This window comes from Carassius carassius, chromosome 1 (genome assembly GCF_963082965.1).
Source record: "Carassius carassius chromosome 1, fCarCar2.1, whole genome shotgun sequence".
NCBI classification, from domain to species: Eukaryota; Metazoa; Chordata; class Actinopteri; order Cypriniformes; family Cyprinidae; genus Carassius; species Carassius carassius.
The window spans coordinates 30,129,376-30,137,882 of record NC_081755.1 but is presented as its reverse complement, the minus strand read 5'-3'; positions in this window follow the sequence as shown (position 1 = coordinate 30,137,882).

The window sequence follows — 8,507 nt, the reverse complement described above, 5'->3', positions numbered from 1 at the left end:
GTGTCAAACTTAACACATGCAAAGTGGCAGAAAATATGGGGTGGTGAATAATTTTGGAGTCTTAGATTGGCGAATTATTTATTTAAAAGCAGCCCCTAAGTCCTAACTAGCAAAATGTGTTTACCTCTGAATATTCGAATCATCTGTGGACCGATATGGTAACAGTGCATGCGATTTGGTACTTCTTTCTTCAGGAGAGTGTACAGAAATGTACTTGTTGACTGAGATTTTAGGCATGCTGTCCCACTCGAACCACGGCTGGTTAGCGCCCCTGCTGGTACATGCCTGAACTACATCATCTAGATGCAAAACGTGTATCTCTACATTGCTGGCCATCCAAAATTAGCAACATATTTTGACTTATTTTAAAAACAAACGTTTGAAAAGTAATGGCATTGAGGAACCATATTAAGTTTTCCCAAAGAAATCTTGCAGTGTACTGTTCTTTTAACAACTATTTTTGCCAGGAAGGAACCTTTATTTTGTGGACAGTTGAGAACAATAACAATTCCAATCGATTGCTAGCTTTCTCCAGGTATTATAAACCTCTTAGATTCACACATTAAGCTAATCTTACTCCAAAAAGTATAGAACATACAGATGTAAAATATGTCAGTGCACTCTTAAGAAAAAAAAATACAAATGTTGTCACTGGGGAGGTACCTACCTTTTCTAAATGCACATCGTTGTACCTAAAAAGTCTATATTAGTACCTTAAATGTACATATTAGTACCTAAAGTGTAGATATTAGTACCTAAAAGGTACAAAAGTGTACCTTTTGAAAAGCTACTGCCCCAGCGACAGCCTTTGTACCTTTTTTTCTGAGAGTGCGTAATTCCAACATCACAGTCTTTAAGTGGACACTTCACTATCCCACTCTAAATTCACTAGGCTTTAAAGATAACAGATTATATCTACTAAAAGACACATTAGCACTCACCTCAGACAGTGGGGTGGGGGGGTCACAGCTAATCAGGGTCAGCGGCTGCTGGTTACCCAGGTGAGATCCCCTGAGACTTTTAATCTCACAACCTTGTGTGACTTTATCTTTTGAATCATTGAAGTTGTTACGTATTTATTTGCTTTTACTTATCATTGGTAGTGAGTTAATTTATTGACACGATGCACATATTTATTTATCTATTTATTACATTTCCAAGGATTGTACTAGCTTTATTTAGAAGTAGAAAATGATTTAGATTTTTAATTTTATTATGGAAATTGGAGTTGAGCTTTATTCGTTTATTTGTAGGGTTAGAATAACCGCTGTCTCCGAGGCACGTGCTTTTTTTGGCGGGCAGACTGTTAACACACAGCTGACAGAAGAATGGAAGGGCAATAACCTGTTGACAGAGGCCTGGCTGACAGTGAGTTGACCTATTTCTAGCCCAACCGCTGCTCATTTTCTCGTGTTTACTGACTAATCTAGTTCACCTCTTTTGTTTTTGATTGTACAATGGATGTAAGGTGAGAGATGCTGTCATAAAGTCTAGTATCCTAATAGTGTATCGGCATTGTGTCCAGGACTGGATGTGAAATATTCTGCACTTGTTCATATGCCTGTGCTGAAATTGTAGCTCTTGTTGGTTGCTTTAAGGTATCCTGATAACTATTAAAATACATATTGCAGTATTTACATTCATTTGATAGTCTTACAAAGAAAGCAACACGATTTTATTCACAATCTTAAAGATCTGAAGGAAATCCCATCAAAGCGTCTCCATAATAGAAACAACCATTTTGAGATGAATGAAATAAAGAGAGATTATTAATATATCGCTAAGGCATTGCATAGTATTTGAGGACAACTGTATGAAACTGTCAGAGATATTGTATTAATCTTGTATAAATACTATCGTTTTCACTTCCAAACCGAGCCTTTTCCCTCTTTGTATAGAATGAGAGTTTATGCGTGTGGGAACTTTTTTCACATAATAGAACCTTAAATATAAGTATGATAACTCATGCACTAACCCCACTGTAATCTGTAAATATCTATCAATATGTCGAGGTCATCTGTCAAAAGGTTTCAACTGTTTTTGAGGCTGCCTGGCTCTAAGCGCACACGTGAGAAACCTGGTCAAGAAAGAGGCAAGATATGCAAAAAGGTTTATGTCTTTTAGCGATGAGTAACATCAGCAATGGATAGTATAGAAGACTTAAGCTTGTTTCGCTTTGTATGTTGAGCTAATATCAAAGACACGTTAATACAGGCTAAATGCAAGAACATTAACAGATGTTTATTGTGTGTCTACATTGCCTTCCTCATATGATCGAGGCAGGGAGTCAATGAAGTACTGGTACTACTGTATGAATTTCGCTTTATTGCCAGATAAATCTGACTGGCAGATATGGACTGGTTCTGTCTGATTTAAACTGTAAATTTAAACCATTTTCAAGGCCAGTTTCCATGAATAGTGTTCCTCTGATTTTGCTCTCTGAAGGTTTTTACTAGCTTATCCCATCCAGGGTGTGTCGGGAGTTTCTGTTCACCCTCCAGCTTGCTTTTAACTCTAAATGTCTGGCGCTTCTAATTGTTAAGCGAATAGAATAAACCATCTGTAAATCATCACCTCTAACTCTTCCCAACTAACATATGTCAGGATTGTTTCTTTTATAAAATTTGAGAATGACATGATTCAACAACAGAAAACAGCTCTTTTGTTGGCTCTTTGTATGTACTTGTACATGTAATATTAAACCAATATTAGTAATGCTTTTGACATTCATACAGGGTCTATAACAACGACTTTTATTCTGGTGCAAACACTTGGTTTGGGTGACTGTGGTACAACAGCCTATAATGAGCAATGTTAAATATCTTCCTCACGCTGATTATCTCAGATGTTTTTCTCATTTCTTTGGTATTTGATTTCTCTGGCGTGACATGGGCATGTCACAGTTCCCAGTTCTTTAGGGGACATTTCTTTCTGTAAATACTGTTGTAGTGGTTAATTTGAAATGAAATAGAAAAAAGACAAAAGTTTTATGAACTCCATCTCATGGCTGCAGTGCCTTGTCAGACAAGCGTTGTTGTTTTCAGTTGGTTGGTTCCAGTCTGCACCGTTTTAGTAAAAGTGGTACAAAATAAGCACCATTTTTGCGTCATTAATTTTCTCTGACATGAAATTGTTATGGCATAGTTCACCCCAAAATTTATTAAATGATCGAACCGTACAGCTTGCTTCTGTGGAACAACATATAAGGTGAATAAATGACTGATTTTTCATTTTTGGGTGAACTATTCCTTTAAGACATGTTGTTAGCTGTTACTGTATGTTTGAATGTGCAAGCATTCACAAACACATCTACCTTACCTATTTTGAGACACACCGTTTCTGAGACATTTATTTATTTTTTTTAATGAATAAGGCTCTGAAAATGAAGAAAAGCTTAGTTGTGCTTTGCAGGCCAACAAAAACCTATCCCGCAGAGCTTGATAAAAGATGTTTCAATCAGGCAGCTGGGGCTCTGCTTTATAAGCATGTGTTATATAAGAGTCTTAAGTAAGCTACTTTGGCAAATTTAGCCTGATGTTAACACTCCTGCAGCAAGTCACAAAGAAAACGTCTTCACTTGGCACTCAATAAAAACACAAACAAGGACACGAAGAAAACGGATCAAAGGTGAAGCGACTGTTGAGGTATGATTAAGGTTTTAAATGCAGAAAGACATCTGTCTGTCTTTTGTAAAGAGTTTAGGCCATTCTAAAATAATAAGACATTTTTTAAGTCATTGTACATACAACTATCACATAAAAATTATAAACACTACTGTTCAGAAGTTTGGAGTCGGTAAGTTTTTGTTTTTAAAGAAGTTAATTTTATTCAGCAAGGATTCCTTAAATTGACCCAATGTGACGGTAAAGACATTTATAATGTCAACGGATTCATTTTTCTTAACCTTTTTAGATTAAATATTATACAAAATAAAACACTTCCAGACTTCATCAAGCAGCACAACCATTTCCAACTAATAATACAACTAATAAACTAATAATAATGATAATAATATAAAAATTTCATAAGCACCAAATCAGCATATTGGAAAGATTTCTGAAGGATAATATGACACTAAAAACTGGTGTAATGGCTTATGAAAATTCAGCATTGCCATAAATCTGTAATGGCAATGCTGAATTTTCATAAGCCATTACACCAGTTTTTAGTGTGTATATATACAGTACAGACCAAAAGTTTGGACACACCTTCTCATTCAAAGAGTTTTCTTTATTTTCATGACTATGAAAATTGTAGAGTCACACTGAAGGCATCAAGGGCTATTTGACCAAGAAGGAGAGTGATGGGGTGCTGCGCCAGATGACCTGGCCTCCACAGTCACCGGACCTGAACCCAGTCGAGATGGTTTAGGGGTGAGCTGGACCGCAGACAGAAGGCAAAAGGGCCAACAAGTGCTAAGCATCTCTCGGGGAACTCCTTCAAGACTGTTGGAAGACCATTTCAGGTGACTACCTCTTGAAGCTCATCAAGAGAATGCCAAGAGTGTGCAAAGCAGTAATCAAAGCAAAAGGTGGCTACTTTGAAGAACCTACAATATGACATATTTTCAGTTGTTTCACACTTTTATGTTATGTATATAATTCCATATATAATTCCACATGTGTTAATTCATAGTTTTGATGCCTTCAGTGTGAATCTACAATTTCCATAGTCATGAAAATAAAGAAAACTCTTTGAATGAGAAGGTGTGTCCAAACTTTTGGTCTGTACTGTATATATATACATACACAGATATTTGAAATTGTAATTAGTTTTTGACTGCATTCTGTACAAATTAATGCATCCTTGGTGAGACTGAGGCTGCATCCGAATATTGAAAAATACTGCCTTCGGAGGACGCATTCCAAGATAGGAAGGCATCATGGCACATCCGAATTCAATGTTAGCTTCATTTCCTGTCTCCTGAGATGCCTTCATCTCGACGATTTTTAAAGATAGCATAGATGTATCCTTCGCTGCCTTTGATATCCCACAATCCTGTGCGTTCCATTCTGTGACAGTTAAGCCCAAAATTAAAGATGGCATCTGAAATTTGCGGTCAGTGGTCAGTTTGTGTGTAATTGTTTCTATTTGATCAACGTTTTCCACTTTTGATGTCATTTCTAGCAATAAATTAATATTTCAGTAATGAAATATTCCACTTAGTTATCACCAAAGCTCTCTATATTTTGCTGTAGATCATTTAACCGTTACACTGCCTCAGAAGCCTGTTCGAAATCAGTTTCATGAGGTGCCTTCGTGCAAAAACGCTGCCTGCAAAGTCATTGCCTGATACGGCAGCGAGGCAGCAAGTCACCTGCCTAAGTTTTCGGATGCAGCCTGAGACACTTATCATTCATCCATGGAAGAAAATGTACCTCACCCCAAACTTTGGAACAGTAGTGTAAAATATTACAGCAATCTCCAAAGAAACTAATAGCATTGATCAGTGGCTCCACATAAATATTGAACGGTGGCAATTTTTTAATCATAAATCAATGGTGTTTACATGTATAGTAATATTAGTAACAAGGAAATGATGACGATGCCGCTAATACATGTCGAGTAAAAAATGTGATGCTGTGATAGAAAATAAGAAGACATTATGGATATGTACAATAGCTTTGATAAGCAACAGGGCAAGATGGACTCCTGACGTCCAATGGAGAGAAGTAAACAGCACAATGTGTACCTTTAAACAGCAAGTTAACTAGGTTAGTGAAAGACAAACATCCCTACATACAACCGTAAGCTTGACCTGTTACTGTTCAGCAAACATCAGTAAGAATCGACTTTCTCTTGTTCCCTTATCTATCTCTGCATTAGAAATGATCAATAGTATTACATTTCACACCGGAACCTTTAAGGTCAAAGGTTATATTTGAAAAATTTCCCGTTATATCAAGAACACACTGGCTAGCATCACAGCAGCCATTTATAGATAGCAGGAAAAGAGTCTTTAATGATCTGTTAAGAAAATACCTTCAGCTTCGAAGCAGCTATGGTAACAAAAATATTTGTCTAAGGTTCTTTTTAACCTCTTCTTTTACAAAAGTACAGGGAAGGATCATATTTAGCGAAAAAAAAAAAAAAAATAATTACTTATGGAAATAAAAGATCAAAAGGAGCATGTCACATTGCTGGTTCAGTGTAAATGTATAGGTGCAGTAACACAGATAGGGATTATGGGATTTTCTCATGCTGTGAGGTGTCAGGCGTGCAAGAACACACACACATTTTCCAACATGCCATCCCTCTGTGCCATTCATTCGGCAAAAAACAGATTAAAGAGAGAAAAAAAAATCTGTATGTTACTGTATGTTTGAATGTGCAAGCATTCACAAACACATCTACCTTACCTATTTTGAGACACACCGTTTCTGAGACATTTATTTATTTTTTTTAATGAATAAGGCTCTGAAAATGAAGAAAAGCTTAGTTGTGCTTTGCAGGCCAACAAAAACCTATCCCGCAGAGCTTGATAAAAGATGTTTCAATCAGGCAGCTGGGGCTCTGCTTTATAAGCATGTGTTATATAAGAGTCTTAAGTAAGCTACTTTGGCAAATTTAGCCTGATGTTAACACTCCTGCAGCAAGTCACAAAGAAAACGTCTTCACTTGGCACTCAATAAAAACACAAACAAGGACACGAAGAAAACGGATCAAAGGTGAAGCGACTGTTGAGGTATGATTAAGGTTTTAAATGCAGAAAGACATCTGTCTGTCTTTTGTAAAGAGTTTAGGCCATTCTAAAATAATAAGACATTTTTTAAGTCATTGTACATACAACTATCACATAAAAATTATAAACACTACTGTTCAGAAGTTTGGAGTCGGTAAGTTTTTGTTTTTAAAGAAGTTAATTTTATTCAGCAAGGATTCCTTAAATTGACCCAATGTGACGGTAAAGACATTTATAATGTCAACGGATTCATTTTTCTTAACCTTTTTAGATTAAATATTATACAAAATAAAACACTTCCAGACTTCATCAAGCAGCACAACCATTTCCAACTAATAATACAACTAATAAACTAATAATAATGATAATAATATAAAAATTTCATAAGCACCAAATCAGCATATTGGAAAGATTTCTGAAGGATAATATGACACTAAAAACTGGTGTAATGGCTTATGAAAATTCAGCATTGCCATAAATCTGTAATGGCAATGCTGAATTTTCATAAGCCATTACACCAGTTTTTAGTGTGTATATATACAGTACAGACCAAAAGTTTGGACACACCTTCTCATTCAAAGAGTTTTCTTTATTTTCATGACTATGAAAATTGTAGAGTCACACTGAAGGCATCAAGGGCTATTTGACCAAGAAGGAGAGTGATGGGGTGCTGCGCCAGATGACCTGGCCTCCACAGCCACCGGACCTGAACCCAGTCGAGATGGTTTAGGGGTGAGCTGGACCGCAGACAGAAGGCAAAAGGGCCAACAAGTGCTAAGCATCTCTCGGGGAACTCCTTCAAGACTGTTGGAAGACCATTTCAGGTGACTACCTCTTGAAGCTCATCAAGAGAATGCCAAGAGTGTGCAAAGCAGTAATCAAAGCAAAAGGTGGCTACTTTGAAGAACCTACAATATGACATATTTTCAGTTGTTTCACACTTTTATGTTATGTATATAATTCCATATATAATTCCACATGTGTTAATTCATAGTTTTGATGCCTTCAGTGTGAATCTACAATTTCCATAGTCATGAAAATAAAGAAAACTCTTTGAATGAGAAGGTGTGTCCAAACTTTTGGTCTGTACTGTATATATATACATACACAGATATTTGAAATTGTAATTAGTTTTTGACTGCATTCTGTACAAATTAATGCATCCTTGGTGAGACTGAGGCTGCATCCGAATATTGAAAAATACTGCCTTCGGAGGACGCATTCCAAGATAGGAAGGCATCATGGCACATCCGAATTCAATGTTAGCTTCATTTCCTGTCTCCTGAGATGCCTTCATCTCGACGATTTTTAAAGATAGCATAGATGTATCCTTCGCTGCCTTTGATATCCCACAATCCTGTGCGTTCCATTCTGTGACAGTTAAGCCCAAAATTAAAGATGGCATCTGAAATTTGCGGTCAGTGGTCAGTTTGTGTGTAATTGTTTCTATTTGATCAACGTTTTCCACTTTTGATGTCATTTCTAGCAATAAATTAATATTTCAGTAATGAAATATTCCACTTAGTTATCACCAAAGCTCTCTATATTTTGCTGTAGATCATTTAACCGTTACACTGCCTCAGAAGCCTGTTCGAAATCAGTTTCATGAGGTGCCTTCGTGCAAAAACGCTGCCTGCAAAGTCATTGCCTGATACGGCAGCGAGGCAGCAAGTCACCTGCCTAAGTTTTCGGATGCAGCCTGAGACACTTATCATTCATCCATGGAAGAAAATGTACCTCACCCCAAACTTTGGAACAGTAGTGTAAAATATTACAGCAATCTCCAAAGAAACTAATAGCATTGATCAGTGGCTCCACATAAATA